The sequence below is a fragment of the Gorilla gorilla genome, chromosome X, assembly GCF_029281585.2.
Source record: "Gorilla gorilla gorilla isolate KB3781 chromosome X, NHGRI_mGorGor1-v2.1_pri, whole genome shotgun sequence".
NCBI lineage: Eukaryota > Metazoa > Chordata > Mammalia > Primates > Hominidae > Gorilla > Gorilla gorilla.
Window position 1 is genome coordinate 97801938 of NC_073247.2, and position 18889 is coordinate 97820826.

Here is an 18889-nt window from a genome sequence, read left to right on the forward strand (position 1 = left end):
AAACTGGCACAAGACAAGAATGCCCTCTCTCACCACTCCTATTCAACATAGTATTGGAAGTCCTAGCCAGATCAATTAGGCAAGAGAAAGAGATAATGGGCATCCAAAAGAAAAAGAGGAAGTCAAACCGTCTTGGTTTGCAGACTACATGATTCTATATCTAGAAAACCCCAGTCTCGGCCCAAAAGCTCCTTCAGCTGATAAACAACTTCAGCAAAGTTTCAGGATACAAAACCAATGTTCAAAAATCCCTACCATTCCCATGCATCGATAATAGGCAAGCTAAGAGCCAAATCAGAAAGCCAATCTCATTCACAATTGCCACAAAAAGAATAAAACACCTAGGAATACAGCTAACCAGGGAAGTAAAAGTTCTCTACAATAAGAATTAGAAACCACTGCTCAGAGAAATCAAAAGACACAAACAAATGTAAAAACATCCCATGCTCATGAATAGGAAGAATCAAAATTATTAAAATGGCCATACTGCCCAAAGCGATTTACAGATTAAATGCAATCCCTATCAAACTACCAACAACACTGTTCACAGAACTAGAAAAGACTACTTTAAAATTTATATGTAACCAAAAAATACCCAAATAGCCAAGGCAATCCTAAGCAAAAAGAACAAAGCTGGAGGCATCACGTTACCAGATTTCAAACTATACTACAAGGCTACAGTGACCAAAACAGTACGGTACTGGTACAAAACCAGGTACATAGACCAATGGAACTGAATAGAGAGCCCAGAAATAAGGTTGCCCACCTATGACCACCTGATCTTCGACAAAGCTGACAAAAACAAGCAATGGGGAAAAGACTCCCTAGTCAATAAATGGTGCTGGGATAACAGGCTAGCCATATGTAGAAGACTGTATCTGGAGCCCTTCCTTATACCATATACAAAAATCAACTCAAGATGGATTAAAGACTTAAATGCAAAACCCAAAACTATTAAATTGTTGGAAGACTACCTAGGCAATACCATCCTGGACATAGGAATGGGCAAAGATTTCATAACAAAGATACCAAAAGCAATCACAACAAAAGCAAAAATTGACAAGTGGAATCTAATTAAACTTGAGAGTTTCTGCACAGCAAAAGAAACTGTCAACAGAGTAAACACACAACCTACAGAATGGGAGAAAATTTTTGCAAACCATGCATCTGACAAGGGTCTAATATCCAACATCTAAAAAGAACTTCAACAAATTTACAAGAGAAAAACAATCCCATTAAAAAGTGGACAAAGTACATGAACACTTTTCAAAAGAAAACATACATGTAGTCAATAGCATATGGAAAAAAAACTCAATATTACTAATCATTAGAGAAATGAAAATCAAAACCACAATGAGATACCATCTCACACTAGTCAAAATGGCCATTACTAAAAAGTGAAAAAATAACAGATGCTGGCAAGGTTGCGGAGAAAAGGGAACACTTGTACACTGTTGGTGGGAGTGTAAATTTAACCACTGTGGAAAGCATTATGGCAATTCTTCAAAGAGCTAAAAGCAGAGCTACCATCCAATCCAGCAATCCCAGTAGTGGGTATATACCCAAAGGAATATAAATAATTCTACCATAAAGACACATGCATGCAAATGTTCACTGTAGCACTATTCCCAATAGCTAAGACATAGAATCAACTTAAATGTGCATCAATGACGAACTGGATAAAGAAAATGTGGTACATATACACCATGGAATACTATGCAGCCATAAAAAAGAACAAGATTGTGTCTTCTGTGGGAACACAGATGGAGCTGGAGGTTATTATCCTTAGCAAACTAATGCAGGAACAGAAAACCAAATACCAAGTGTTTTCACTTATAAGTGGGAGCTAAATCATGAGAACTTATGAACACAAAGAAGGCAAGAGCAAACACTGGAGTCTACTTGAGGGTGAGAGGAGGAAGAGAAGCAGAAAATATAACTTTTGGATACTGTGCTTAATACCTGGTTGCTGAGATAATGAGTACAACGAACCCCCATCACACGAGTTTACCTATGTAACAAACCTTCACATGTACCTGCAGACATAAAAGTTTTAAAAAAATTGTAGAAAACATGGTTGTAATCTTTTGAAAGCTTCGCATAGCTTATTCAGAGTGCCACCTAAGGTTTTCCAGAAACAATAAGCAAATAAGTTATACAACCCTCCCTTAACACTAATCAAGAAGATAATAGAAAAAAATAGTACTGAAACTAAATCAAGATCTTTCTCATCCTTCATATGGTGTTTAATGTTAAAGCAATATCAGTTTGCTTAACATCTCTTAACAGAAAAGCAATACTACAGGTAGACTCAAAGAAAGTTGAACTATATGAGAAGGCTGAGCATTAAACCCATTAACTGGAGCTTATTAATTAAATCCTAACAATCTTCTTTTCCATTGTGCATCATAATTACAATTCAGTGTTGAATATTCAGCAGCAGGCATAGCTAAATGCTACTAAACTACATATTGTATTGTGAAATGGCTTCTGTAAGCAAGTCCAAGAACAATAACAAAAGATGAAGCTACTGACATTCAAGCATATTCATCTGGGAACCATTCTAATTATTAAGAAATTAGGAGTTGAAAATGTTTTCAGGCAGGTAGCTAATGGGATCCAAGGTTGCTCGATGGGAACAAGAGCAGCATAGCTCAACCTCAGACTGTCCTATTATTCATTCACTGCTCTTACAATTCCTTTTCCTAGAGTAGTAGTAATACCATCTTCCACTGACAGCAGTTTTAATTTCCAAACTTGTTTTTACAACTATTCTCTCATAGATTCTTCTGGCAATCTTGTGAAGCAGATAGAAAGGGTGTTGTTTCATAGATGAGGACACTATGACTTGTCTGGGTAGAGTTTAGTCACTAGTCAGGGCCACACAGTTACAATTTGCAGAACTGCAATTGAAACTCAGTTCTCCTGAACTCTAATCCTGTCCATTACAACATACAAATTCCCAAACTTTTAAGCTGGCTAGCACCATTTAGTCCACAAGATATAATGGTAGCTGTGGTTCAATGAAGTCAAACACTTAATTGAGTAGTGCCTGGTCCTGATTACTAAATTAACCTTTTCTAAAATGTACCCCATCAAAATGAGCTATTATTAATAGGTCTCCCAAGAAAAAAAAATGCACAGTGACAAAATAAACTTGGAAAATGCTAGGTTGAAAAATTTAAACAACACCAACAAAAAAAGATTTGTTTATATGATGGCTTCTCAGCACGATTAAATATGTTAATGTCTGTTATAGCTCTCCAAGAGGGAATTATAGCAGTAGGCAGAATTTCTCAAATTCAGTTAACCAACAAACATGTTTTTTTTTTAAAGTATATTAAAGGATTAGGGCTTAATACAGCATCTGTTGAGAAACGCTGGCTTAATCCATGTTAAGTAGAACAATAAAAATAGGTTACTAAATACGTTGAGTTTGGCATTTTATATTCACTATTCTCACAAGAATCCAGAGATTGGTGCTACAATTATCCCTGTTTTACAATTAGGGAGAAAACAACAACAACTGTGAAGCTGAATATTGTCTAACTCTCTCAGCTAGGAAATGGCAAAACCCAGATTTAAGACCAGGGACAATCAGGCACCAAAGCCTCTGCTCTTTCCACTAAATACACTGTCTCCTATAATTTACAAGATTAGAATATTTAAATTACAAACATAAGCATATAATACAAATCCTGGAATCTGACTTAGTATAAGTAAAGACAGTGGCATCTATTCACAAACAGCACATGTAATGAAATCTAGTTTTTATTTTGTTACCCCAATTCATCTGGATAATAATTCCATGGCTATGATTACTCTAATGTCAGAGCTAGGGAAACTATTCATTTCTAGGACCTAAAATACAACCAATTTTATTGCTTATCTCACATTTAATGTGCACAAATATCTTCACACATATGATAAGAATAGGAAAATAATAGTCTGGCATGTCTACTAGTATTGATTTGCCAGATATTATTGAGTACAATATACTATGGACATTAAAAGAGGCTCTATTTCATTTAAATTTGGTTGAAGTACTACAAAGAGTCATGACATCTCCCTGATGACAAATAATAGAATAGGCTAGAAAATATACTGGACTTACTCCCTACACAAATCCTCATTTACTGTAAGTTCCACATACTTGCTACACAAGAAAGCTGAGCTCCTTTCACCATCTCCTCATTCCAAGACCAAGGAAAGTGGGCCTCTATGATAAGGTATGCAGAAGCAATTCTAATGTCAGAGAGGAAGACCAGGATCTTATTTGCTTTTATTAATTGACAAGCAAAAAGTGTATATATATTTCTCACGTACAACATGTTGTTTTGAAATGTTACTTGGTTTTAAGAGAGCCCTATGAATCTACAAGAAGTTGCTTTGGCAATCAGATCAGCCTGCCAGAAAGAAATACCAGATCGTGTTCGCAGTCGTTAGGGCTGGAGAGAGATTTTCCTGTGTTTGAGTTATTAGTCATTCCACATTATTCCACCCATTCAAATCCATTTATAGACAACCAAGGTAGGTAGATGAACAAATAATACACAAAGGTTGCCCTCAATTTTTGTTTCCCTCTGTGATCTCATCTATTTTCACTGATTCAATTATCATTTCTCTGTTGATGACTCACTAATTGGTATCTCCAATCTGGGCCCCTCTGGTGAGCTCCAAACTCAAATCTACTTCTAGTTGGTTGAAAACACAGATCATGAGTCATGAGCTTATTGGACACCTCCTTTCACTAAAAGTCCCAGATGTACTTTAATCTCTACATGTCCAAAAGACAAATTTATTATCTGTCCCACACCCCCAATTTGGTCATCCATTCAGTTTCCCTATCTCAATAAATGGCAACACCATCCTTACAGCCTCCTATGCTGAAAAAAAAAAATCTTAAACTCATTCATCATTCCTTCCTCACATATCCATTCTAGTTAATTTCTTAAGCCCCTTCTATCCTTGCTATCCCTACCACTGCTGCATTATTTCAGGCCCTCACTCCCTCTTATCTGTCTATTGCATTAGCCTTATCAAAGATTTCCCTGCCTGTAGTTTCTTCCCCTTCCAATTCAATCTTCACACTACTGCCATTGTGATCAGGTGTTGGCAAACCGTATTATGCCATATTCCTGGCTTAAAGATGTTTAATGGCTCACTAATGTTTCTACAGTAGAGTCCAAAATTCTTAGCATTGCTATAAGACCCTTCAAAACTTAGTGCCAATCTAACTCCCCAGTCTTATCTCTGGACATTGCCTTTCTCTGCCATGCATCAGCCACAACTGCACACTCAACATTGCTTGAGTGAGCCAAGTGCCTGCATATCTCTCTGCTTTTATTAGTGCTATTGCCTATGCCCCAAATGCTATTCCACCATAAAACTAATGATGGAACTAGTAAAAAAAGACAGAACTACTCAAATTCAGTATCATCTCTTCTGTGAAGCCTTCAACTCTTCAAAAAGAACCGATCCCTGTGCTTCCATAGCTTTGCACATACTTCCATTAGAGTTTTGTCATGCTGTCTTATAATCAGATTACATGAATGCTTCCTGTGACTAGACTGAGAGCAACTTAAGGGCAAGGACAGTAGCTTAGTCATCTCTGAATCCTTAATGCATAATAATTATAGTTAACTAAGGGAATTATTATGATTAATGCAATGATATTAATCAAGCCTTTGGCACCAGACAAATCTGGATTCAAATTGTAGTTGTGCCTTTTACTAGCAGCATGACCTCAGTCAGTAATTTTACAGAAGTTACGCTAAAACTCATTTTCTTTACCTGTAACATAGAAAGTATTCGAAGCAATGCCTAGCACATAGTAAGTTATCAACAGCATCATCACCATCCTCCGCTCCTTGCAAAATGTGAACACAGAAGAACGTACCCACAGCCAGCACACTTCTGCAAGCAATTAACACAGTCCAGTGCCAGTCAGGCATTGATTGCTACATTCACTGACAACCCTGGGAAGGAAGAAGACAAACAGAAACAAGAATGGGGACACAGATGAGAGGACAGAAATGACAGATCAAAGGGTTAAGGACTGCTGATTCCCTCTTCCTTTCTCCCTATCCTCTACTTCAGAATATTCATGGTTCCTTAAATTTAACCCTTCCTTTGTCTTGGAAGGGAAAATTAAACTCTATTTTCATTAATAGGAAAAATAGCAAAATTAGAATGTCAGAAAAAAGCTTAAAGCTTTATTGCTGCAGAGCACACTTTCAGCTGTGAAACTGACTGACATTCTTCAACTACCACCCCCACCCAATGGTTGTAGGGATAGTTGCCATTTCAAAGTCAAAGCAAGCCAACAAAACAATAAAACTAAAACCAAACAAAAAAATAAGGAGGAAAAATATAAGAGAAAAAGCTTTCTCTTTATTTTCTAAAGAGGAAGGATAGTAAAGAAATTGCTCAAGGGGAGAAGAGAGTTGCATGTAGAAGCAGTACATTTCAATTATCTTTGCTTGTATTTTTCTAGTCATATGAAAGCTGTCCTAATTCAAATCCACTGAATAAACAAGTCAAAGTAGTATGTAGAGAGAAGCTGATGTTTCACAATTTCTACATTAAGAGCTGTCTCAATCTAGCCTCTGTTTGAGCTCTATGGGAAAAAAATTCTCTCCTCATGTAAAAACTATAATATCATTTGCAAATGAAGCTCCCGAAATTTGCAAATGTCAATACGGATTTCAGTGACCTAAAAATATAATGACATTTGGTTTAAGACCATACAAATACATAAATTACTTTTAAATATTTTTCCCATTCTGCCCTCCAAAGTGAAGGGTGAAAACATTCCTTATTATTTTAAAAAAAAAAAAAAAACGTTTTTGTGGAACCTGATACATTTTATTATCAGGCCTTGGCAGCCACACCTCAACTTTTTACAGGTAACTCGCTGGACCCTCACAGTGACTCTTCAAATGAGGTTTTGCACTAGACCCATTTCACAGTTGAGGAAAACAAGACAAGTCACATAACTCATCAGTGAGAGTCATAACTTGAACCAGATCTCCTGACCATCAAACCCAGTATTTGTGTCTTTTCCAACCCTACAGCTTATCTTAGAGAAAAGAGCACAAGCTTTGTTGTCAAATGGACCTAGATTTAAAACCTGGTTCTTTCCCTTAATATGCATATGACATTGGACAAGTTATTTCAATTCTCTGAGTTTGTTTCCTCATCTGCAAAAGGAGGGAGATCATACTTATTTTAGAGAAATGTAATAATTAAATGTTAAGACACTTGTAAAATACCTAGTAGAGCACCAAGTAACTGTTCAGTAAATGGTAGCTATTATTACGTGTTGGCTTCAACAGCTTACATCTTGAATACTAGATTAGTTTGAACAAATGACAATCACTTTCATTCATAAATTAGTTCCACAGACATCATAAAATCTGTCTTCAACATGGGGGAGAAAGGAAAGGAGAAAACTAGGGTAACACTGATTCTTTGATACTTGTTCATTTTTCTCACTCTTACAGGGTTGCACTGTTTTATTTATCTAAAGAGATAATTTCTTCTAAGTGAAGTTACGTTTACTTTATTCTCCTAACCCTTTATGGTAGTCTTGAATCTAAAACCTTTAAAATACTTATCTCTGAGTTACCTTATTCACATATATATGATTATTTTGGTAGAAGAGAAAGAGCCATTTTATTTTACTTTTGCTGTAAAGAAAATATAAACTAACCAACCTTAATTTCCAAACAAGCCACTAAAAAGAAACCTCACATGAATAGCTGTTGAATCAATATTGTTTTCTTAAGAGCAAATAATAATTGAGCATCTATACAAAGTATTTTTGTCCTTTCATTACTGAAGCAGAGCATCACAACTAAATTTCTCACCTAATTCTACATATGTACAGTTAATTTCCAAGGCAGAAAAAATAGCATAAAATTGACTTGACGAATATAGATGCAATTTCTGAAATAAGTCAATGAGGTAGAGCTTTTTCAAGCCACAAAAATCCGGCTCTACTAAAAAATCAACTATTTCTATAAAAGGATTACAGAGGAAAATAATGCTGGCTCCCTGTGAAAGGAAAATAAATCTTGGGACCCCAAACTCACTAAGCCCAAGGGAAAAGTCAAGCTGGGAACTGGGTCATGCAGATCTGCTTCCCATTTGGTTGCTAAATAAGATGGCTATGAAGATAAAAAGCAACATACCTCCCTCACAATTTGCCCACAAGGAAATTCCTTATATATATAGCTTATCTTCACAGGTGCTGGACAAAGGAAAGAGAACTCAAAGTCACCCTTCTGCTCACCTAAGACAAATGAGTATCTGATTGCTTCCTCCCCCTATCGTCTACACTATCTTATGTAAAAATGCAGATTCACTGAGCCAGATGAAGGTATGAGTGGCTATTTCCTCTGTCTACCTGGACTCACATGAAAATTGTGTATTCAGTGAAGGCTGATCAAAGATTCAAAAGGATGCAACCCTTTTGTCTTTTTATCTATCGACACAGTTTTTAAAGATTTTTCTTCCCTCAACATCTGCCCTTTCCCTTTCAAATACTGAAGCCCTCAAAAGCATCTTTGGAGAAAGGCATAGACCTGCCTCCCAGGCACATGTCCTTAATGTTAGCAAATAAACCTAATACGATTAAGACTTGCCTCTGTCATTTTCTTTCATTTATATTTCAAACATTTTCAGAGTGTCATATCCACAGTGAGAAGTCAATAAGGGATTATTGCATTGCGGCCACTCCAATTCACTCCAACCTCCTACCACCAAATCTAAATGATGCCCCTACTATTCTTTAGTAGTACTCCCCTTTTGCCTTTCATAGTACAGTTTATAATATAAAATTTGAGCATGTTTAATGTCTATATCCCCTAGGGTCCAAGGTCTATCACAAGGGCAGGGGTCATAGTCTGTTTTATTGTTCACCTCGATACCCAGGAACTAGAAAAGAACATAACCTCAATCAGTTTTACAACTGCTTTCTAATTATATTATAATTTCTATACTTCTTGAGAAGTGACAATTATTGACAAGTTTTAGGGTATCCCACTTGAGTGCCACAACATAGCCAACAATGACATGTAGGAAAACGGATGCCAATACAATGTCAAGTCAATGCTAAAGAAAAAGTGAGCACAAAAAGCCCCTACTCCACTTTCCCCACCACTACTACCTACCCTACCTTACAAAGCCCTGAAGGAAGAAATTCTAACTCTCCGTTAAAAGTGAAGAAGCTGGCTGGGGGCCGTGGCGGTGGCTCACACCTGTAATCCCAGCACTTTGGCCGATGGGTAAATCACTTGAGATCAGGAGTTTGAGACCAGGCTGGCCAACATGGTGAAATCCCGTCTGTACTAAAAATACAAATTTTAGCCAGGCGTGGTGGCACATGCTTGTAATCCTAGCTACTGGGGAGGCTGAGGCAGGAGAATTGCTTGAACCCAAGAGACAGAGGTTGCAGTGAGCTGAGATGGCGCCACTGCACTCCAGCTTGGGCCATAGAGCGAGACTCCGTCTAAAAAAAAAAGTGAAGAAGCTACAAGAAATCCTGATAATCTTCAGTAGCACAATAGAGAGTTCAAGCTACACTTTGAAATGACTGTTGGCCATAGCTCTACAGCTCCCAAGAAATCTATTGGGATGAATTTTCTCTATACATTCCTATATGGTCTCATTTTGTTTTGTAGCTTTTGTCAAATATTTATTTGTAAAAAAAAAATTAATTTTTTATTGTTCTTTCACTGTTAGTACTACAGCATATTACTAAATAATATTCTCAAATGTGAAAAGAATGAGTAAATACACAGAGGTGATGGTAAGATACTATCATGGCATATTTTCACTACATCAATTCACTTCATTTTATCCTTTCACTCATACTCTCCTTCATCTGTCATGAAACTTTCTCTCTTAAGTCCCCCAGACAGAACATAAAAAACTATAATGAGTCTCTTGGGAGTGGTATGTGGGAAGGATAACGCGTATTTTTCATTTTTCATGTATACAGATGTGCCTTGACTTATGATATAACATCCTGATGAACCCACAATAAGTTAAAAATATCATAAATCAAAAATGCATTTAATATACTTAGCCTACCTAACACCATAGCTTAGCCTAGCCTACCTTAAACATGTAAGCATACCTTACATTGGACTACAGTTGGACAAAATCATCAGGCAACACTGTAGAGTATCAGCTATTTACCCTCAAGATCACATGGCTGCCTGGAAGCTGTGACTGGCTGTCACTACCCAGCATCACAGGAGAGTATCCTATCGCATACTGTTTGCCCAAGATCAAATTTTAAAATTTGAGATATGAGTTCTACTGAATGAGTATGGCTTCTGTACCATCATAAAGTTGAAAAACTGTAAGTTAAACCATCAGAAGTTGGGGACAATCTATATTGATGGTCTATTGGGAGTGGTATATGGGAAGGATGACATGTATATCTTTCATGCATGCATGCATATATGCTTGTAATATATAGATATATACGTTGCTTGAATTCTTATGACAAGCATATGTATATTTTTATAATTACAGAAAAAAAGGTTTTTTTCAAACCAAGAAACAAAAAACAACTACAGAGACAAAGATAATTGGTCATTTTTCTTTATCACAATTCCTAAATAGTCACAACTCCTACCTAGAAAAAAAAAAATTCATTTGTCAGGCCAAAGAGAAATCTAGTCCAGGGACTGACAGACATATAACAATGACATCATCAATTCTTAATCTAAGATAATACTATTTAGATGAATATGCTTACTTGGTGAAATTATTAAAACATACCAATGTTTTCAACTTTTAGGAATAATATGGTTATTATATAAGATTTAAAAATCAACAACTGTATTTATGACAATTATTTGGACCCATGACATAAATTCACCAAACACTTAGTATAATGAGATTTAAAGACCCCAAATATTAAGTATTCTCTTTTTAATAATGACTAAGAAAAACTGAATCTAAATGAATTCAGTTGGCATATATATGAACATAGTATATAACAGAACATGAAGACTGATATGAAAAAAATATAAAGCCAAATGACATAAATGATCAGAAAAAAGGATCAATTGAGGTCATGTAAATGAACAATTATTGGTAGAAGTAGATTTTGTTCAAGTATAAACTTCTGTGCTTACTACACCTCCCTTTAACAACTTCGAGTTTAAAGTAAATGCCAATCTCTACATTTAAGAATTGCAAATTGCTCTTTTAAATCACATCTATTCTTTAAATTTCACGTGTCCACAGCTCATTAATATTTACAGTAATTGTAGGCCTCTGAAAAAAACTAGAGATTTTACATTTACTGAGACAGATAGCTGGCACACAAAAATAGAGCTCCCTCAATTACAATATAGCAGAAGTTAACTTTAGTTTAAAATATGTCTACAGAAATTTATGGCAACACAATAATGAAGTGACTATTTTGAATAAGATTAGCTGCTCTTGATAATGACAGACACTGTTTATAAATCAACAGAGGTTGTACTTGATATTTATAGTGGGGCACTTCAGAATCATCAACCAATATCACTTGAATGGAATACACATGCAACAATAGCAAAAGATTACAAGTACTAAGATGATCTTCACAAAGTCATGAATGTAATACACGCACATAAAAAAGTCAAAGTGTATTTTTGTTTGCTGTTAGTCTTAGTTGTCTCATTTAATATTCAATGTTTCCAAGTAAGAAATATTTAATGAAAATAAGGAAGATAACCCTACTCAGCAGTTTTATCAGGATGAAATTACATTTCTTGAGTTCAGGTTACTATTCTACTAGCTACCTAACTAAGTAAGTCTTCCTGAAAAAAAAAAAAAAAAGTAAATTTCACCTAATTCCTTACTGTAACATTCAGTTTTATTGAGGCACAGAAGTTATACAAGTTCAATAAGTCAAACTGACTTTGTGACAGTTGTTTAAATTAGAGAAAAAGAAAAAGATCAGTAAAATAGTATAGCCATTATGGAAAACAGTATGGAGGGTCCTCAAAAAACTACAAGTACAACTAGCATATGATCCAGCAATCCCACTACTGGGAATATATTCAAAAAAAAAAAAAAGAGGAAATCAGTATATCAAAGAACTGCAGCACTACTCACAACAGCGAAGATATGGAATCAACTTTAATGTCCATTAATGGTTAAATGGATAAAGAAATATTGTATATATACACAATGGAATATTATTCAGCCTGAAAAAGAATTAAGTCCTGTCATTTTCAGCAACATGGATGGAACTGGAGGTCATTATGTTTAGTGAAATAAGCCAAGCACAAAAAGACAAATATCTCATGTTCTCACTCATATGTCGGAGCTAAAACAGTGGATGTCATGGTGGTAGAGAGTAGAATGATAGTTAACAGAGGCTGGGAAGGAAAGGGGAGCAGAGGGCATGAAGTAAAGTTGGTAAATGGGTATAAAAATACAGGTAGATATAATAAGTTCTGGTATTTGATAGCATAGTAGGGAAATTACAGTTTAAAATAATTATGTATTTCAAAATAGCTAAAAGAGAAGAATTTTAATGTTTCCAACAAAAAGACAAATGTTTAGGATGATATATTTCCCAATTAGCTTGACTTGATCATTACACATTATATATATGTACGAAAATATCACATATACCCCAAAAATATATACAACTATGGTGTATCAATTGTTTAAAAATACAAATAAATAAGAAAAATATCATAAGTCCATTTTACAAACACAAAAATGTGATAAAGATGCGGGACAATGCCCTTTTTTTAAATATTGGACAGTTATAAATAGAAACGACATGCATATATGAATGTTTACATTTTGTTCATAACAAGAAATCAGGAACAGCTTAATATGCAACAGTAGAGAAATGGCTAAATAAATCATGACATGTTCATCTGCATAAAAAAATACTATACTGCCAGTATTAGGGAGTTCTTGCATTGCTATACAGAAATATCTGAGGCTGGGTAATTTATAAAGAAAAGAGGTTTAGTTGGCTCAAGGTTCTGCAGACAGGACAAAAAGTGAGGTGCCAACATCCGCTTCTGGAAAGGGTCTTAGTTAGGAAGCTAACAACCACGGCAGAAGGTGAAGGGAAAGCAGGCACCACGCATGATGAGAGTGGAAGCAAAAGAACAAGGGGGAGGTGCCACACACTTTTAAACAACCAGAACTCACGTGAACTGAGTGAGAACTAACTTATCACCAAGGGGATGGTGCTAAACCATTCACGAGGGATGCACTCCCATGATCCAAACATCTCCCACCAGGCCCCACCTACTAAACTAGGGATTACATTTCAACATGAAATTTGGAGGGGACAAATATCCGAGCCATATCACAGCCCATTACAATCAATTGAAAAACAATTTTTTCAAAAAAAAAAAAAGTTGTTGTTAAAGTGTTGTTTAAAAAAACAACAACAAGTACATCTTCTGTAAGAAAATTGCATGCAATTAAGCCAGCCCCATGGAGTAATGGTCAACACCCTGGACTCTGAAAATTGCATGCAATTACAAGCAAAGACCACTACCTCTCTACCGAATCTCCTATCTCCCACAGGTGGATGTAGACATATAGCAATCAAGCTAGCGATGAGTTTTATAACTCCATAAAACTGTATGTAGATTATGACTAGTTTTTGTCCAGGAACTATGAGCAAAGATGATATATGCCACTCCAGGTCCAGGACTTAAAAGAACAAAGGTCTATCCACTCTCTATCTCCTCTCTGAAAGCTGGAACCTGGGCAAACCTGTGACCCATTTTAGACTGTGCTAACAAAGAAAACCCTAGGGGGTGGTAAAGAAAATGAGATAAAAGGAACCAGAGTGCTCATGGACTCTTCACATTTGTTTTAACCACAAAATATTTTCAGTTATTGTTTTCAAGCCATTGTGTCTGGGTCTTTTTATTACAGCTTCTTATTCTTTCATTCTAACTAATGTAGTACAACATAGAAAAACGCCATAACTGTTCCAAGATGGCTGAATAGGAACAGCTCTGGTCTGCAGCTCCCAGTGTGATCAACACAGAACACAGGTGATTTCTGCATTTCCAACTGAGGTACCTGGTTAATCTCACTGGGATGGGTTGGACAGCGGGTGCAGCCCACGGAGGGCGAGCTGAACCAGGGCGGGGTGTCACATCACCTGGGAAGCACAAGGGGTCGGGGTATTTCCCTTTCCTAACCAAGGGAGAACTGCGAGGAGGCAGCCTGGCTGGGGGTGGGGCGTCGCCATTGCCGAAGCATTAGTAGGTAAACAAAGTGGCCAGGAAGCTTAAACTGGGCGGAGCTGACCTCAGCTCAGCAAGGCCTACTGCCTCTAGACTCCAACTCTGTGGGAAGGGCTTAGCTGAACAAAAGGCAGCAGACAACTTCTGCAGACTTAAACGTCCCTGTCTGACAGCTCTGACGAGAGCAGTGGTTCTCCCAACATGGGGTTTGAGCTCTGAGAACGAACAGACTGCCTCCTTAAGTGGGTCCCTGACCCCCGTGTAGCCTAACTGGGAGACACCTCCCAGTAGGGGCCAACAGACACCTCATATAGGCAGGTGCTCCTCTGGGACAAACCTTACAGAGGAAAGACCAGGCAGCAATATTTGTTCTACAATAATTGCTGTTCTGCAGTCTCCGCTGGTGATACCCAGGCAAACAGGGTCTGGAGTGGACCTCCAGCAAACTCCAACAGACCTGCAGCTGAGGGACCTGACTGTTAGAAGGAAAACTGACAAACAGAAAGGAATAGCATCAACATCAACAAAAAGGACATTTACACCAAAACTCCATCTGTAGGTCACCAACATCTAAGACCAAAGGTAGATAAAACCACAAAGATGGGGAGAAAGCAGAGGAGAAAAGCTGAAAATTCTAAAAATAACAGTGCCTCTTATCCTCCAAAGGATTGCAGCTCCTCGCCAGCAATGGAACAAAGCTGGACGGAGAACGACTTTGACGAGTTGACAGAAGTAGGCTTCAGAAGGTCGGTAATAACAAACTAAAGGAGCTAAAGGAGCATGTTCGAACCCATCGCAAAGAAGCTAAAAACCTTGAAAACAGGTTAGACGAATGGCTAACTAGAATAAACAGTGTAGAGAAGACCTTAAATGACCTGATGGAGCTGCAAACCATGACACGAGAACTTCATGACGCATGCACGAGCTTCAACAACCGATTTGATCAAATGGAAGAAAGGGTATCAGTGACTGAAGATCAAATTAATAAAGCAAGAAGACAAGGTTAGAGAAAAAAGAGTAAAAAGAAACGAACAAAGCCTCCAAGAAATATGGGGCTATGTGAAAAGACCAAATCTACGTTTGACTGCTGTATCTGAAAGTGATGGGGAGAATGGAAACAAGTTGGAAAACGCTCTTGAGGATATTATCCAGAACTTCCCCAACCTAGAAAGACAGGCCAACATTCAAATTCAGGAAATACAGAGAATGCCACAAAGATAATCCTCAAGAAGAGCAACCCCAAGACATACAATTGTCAGATTCACCAAGGTTGAAATGAAAGAAAAAATGTTAAGGGCAGCCAGAGAGAAAGGTCAAGTTACCCACAAAGGGAAGCCCATCAGACTAACAGCGGATCTCTCGGCAGAACCTTACAAGCCAGAAGAGAGTGGGGGCCAATATTCAACATTCTTAAACGAAAGAATTTTCAACCCAGAATTTCATATCCAGCCAAAGTAAGCTTCATAAGTGAAGGAGAAATAAAATCCTTTACAGACAAGCAAATGCTGAGAGATTTTGTCACCACCAGGCCTGCCTTACAAGAGCTCCTGAAAGAAGCACTAAACATGGAAAGAAACAACCGGTACCAGCCACTGCAAAAACATGCCAAATTGTAAAGACCATCGATACTATAAAGAAACTGCATCAATTAACGGGCAAAATAACCAGCGAACATCATAATGACAGGATCAAATTCACACATAACAATATTAACCTCAAATGTAAATGGGCTAAATGCCCCAATTAAAAGACACAGACTGGCAAATTGGATAGAGTCAAGACCCATCAGTGTGCTGTATTCAGAAGACCAATCTCACATGCAAAGATGCACTAGACTCGAAATAAAAGGATGGAGGAAGATCTACCAAGCAAATGGAAAGCATAAAAAAAAGCAGGGGTTGCAATCCTAGTCTCTGATAAAACAGACTTTGAACCAACAGAGATCAAAAGAGACAAAGAAGGCCATTACATTATGGTAAAGGGATCAATTCAACAAGAAGAGCTAGCTATCCTAAATATATATGCACCCAATACAGGAGCACCCAGATTCATAAAGCAAGTCCTTAGAGACCTACAAAGAGACTTAGACTCCCACACAATAATAATGGGAGACTTTAACACCCCACTGTCAACATTAGACAGATCAACGAGACAGAAGGTTAACAAGGATATCCAGGAATTGAACTCAGCTCTGCATCAAGGAGACCTAATAGACATCTAAAGAACTCTCCACTCAAAGTCAACAGAATATACATTCTTCTCAGCACCACATCGCACTTATTCCAAAATTGACCACATAATTGGAAGTAAAGCACTCCTCAGCAAATGTAAAAGAACAGAAATCACAACAAACTGTCTCTCAGACCACAGTGCAATCAAACTAGGACTCAGGATTTAAAAACTCACTCAAAACTGCATAACCACATGGAAACTGAACAACTTGCTCCTGAATGACTACTGGGTACATAACAAAATGAAGGCAGAAACAAACATGTTCTTTGAAACCAATGAGAACAAAGACACAACATACCAGAATCTCTGAGACACATTCAAAGCAGTGTGCAGAAGGAAATTTATAGCACTAAATGCCCACAAGAGAAAGCAGGAAAGATCTAAAATTGACACCCTAACATCACAATTAAAAGAACTAGAGAAGCAAGAGCAAACATGTTCGAAAGCTAGCAGAAGGCAAGAAATAACTGAGATCAGAGCAGAACTGAAAGAGACAGAGACGCAAAAAACCCTTCAAAAAAATCAATGAATCCAGGGGCTGGTTTTTTGAAAAGATCAACAAAATTGATAGAGAGCTAGAAAGACTAATAAAGAAGAAGAGAGAAGAATCAAATAGACGCAATAAAAACTGATAAAGGGGATATCACCACCAATCCCAGAGAAATACAAACTACCTTCAGAGAATACTATAAACACCTCTACGCAAATAAATTAGAAAATCTAGAAGAAATGGATAAATTCCTCGACACATACACTCTCTCAAGACTAAACCAGGAAGAAGTTGAATCTCTGAATAGACCAATAACAGCCTCTGAAATTGAGGCAATAATTAATAGCCTACCAACCAAAAAAAGTCCAGGACCAGATGGATTCACAGCCAAATTCTACCAGAGGTACAAAGAGGAGCTGGTAGCAATCCTTCTGAAACTATTCCAATCAATAGAAAAAGAGGGAATCCTCCCTAACTCATTTTGTGAGGCCAACATCATCCTGATACCAAAGCCTGGCAGAGACACAACAAGAAAAGAGAATATTAAACCTATATCCCTGATGAACATCGATGAAAAAATCCTCAATAAAATACTGGGAAACCGAATCCAGCAGCACATCAAAAAGCTTATCCACCACGATCAGGTTGGCTTCATTCCTGGGACGCAAGGCCGGTTCAACATACGCAAATCAATAAACGTAATCCAGCATATAAACAGGACCAACGACAAAAACCACATGATTATCTCAATAGATGCAGAAAAGGCCTTTGACAAAATTTAACAGCTCTTCATGCTAAAAACTCTCAATAAACTAGGTATTGATGGAACGTATCTCAAAATAATAAGAGCTATTTATGACAAACCCACAGCCAGTGTCATACTGAACGGGCACAAACTGGAAGCATTCCCTTTGAAAACAGGCACAAGACAAAGATGCCCTCTCTCACCATGCCTATTCAACACAGTGCTGGATATTCTGGTCAGGGCAATCAGGTAAGTGAAAGAAATAAAGGGTATTCAATTAGGAAAAGAAGAAGTCAAATTGTCCCTGTTTGCAGATGATGTGATTGTATATTTAGAAAACCCCATCTTCTCAGCCCAAAATCTCCTTAAGCTGATAAGCAACTTCAGCAAAGTCTCAGGATAGAAAATCAATGTGCAAAAATCACAAGCATTCCTATACACCAATAACAGACAAACAGAGAACCAAATCATGAGTGAACTCCCATTCATAATTGCTACAAAGAGAATAAAACACCTAGGAATACAACTTACAAGGGATGTGAAAGACCTCTTCAAAGAGAACAACAAACCACTGCTCAAGGAAATAAAAGAGGACACAAACAAATGGAAGAACATTCCATTCTCATGGATAGGAATAATCAATATCATAAAAATGGCCATACTGCCCAAGGTAATTTACAGATTCAATGCCATCCCCATCAAGCTACCAATGACTTTCTTCACAGAATTGGAAAAAACTACTTTAAAGTTCATAGGGAACCAAAACAGAGCCCACTTTGCCAAGTCAATCCTAAGCCAAAAGAACAAAGCTGGAGGCATCACGCTACCTGACTTCAAACTATACTACAAGGCTACAGTAACCAAAACAGCATGGTACTGGTACCAAAACTGAGATATAGACCAATGGAACAGAACAGAGCCCTCAGAAATAATGCCACATATCTACAACTATCTGATCTTTGATAAACCTGACAAAAACAAGAAATGGGGAAAGCATTCCCTATTTAATAAATGATGCTGGGAAAACTGGCTAGCCAGATGTAGAAAGCTGAAACTGGATCCCTTCCTTACGCCTTATACAAAAATTAATTCAAGATGGATTAAAGACTTACCTGTTAGACCTAAAACCATAAAAACCCTAGAAGAAAACCTAGGCAATACCATTCAGGACATAGG

General features: G+C 37.3%; 1 protein-coding gene across 6 annotated transcripts in view; it reads right to left on the reverse strand.

The window, feature by feature from the left end:
- The window catches only part of CHM (CHM Rab escort protein), a 188982-nt gene that overhangs the window by 129265 nt on the left and 40828 nt on the right, over nt 1-18889 (reverse strand). The window contains exon 3 of one of the 6 annotated variants that reach the window (XM_063703123.1): nt 5900-5978. The exons of the other annotated variants lie outside the window; for them this stretch is intronic. The gene's annotated coding sequence lies outside the window, so the exon portion shown is untranslated. The remainder of the gene's footprint in view (nt 1-5899; nt 5979-18889) is intronic. 6 annotated transcript variants of the gene reach the window in all.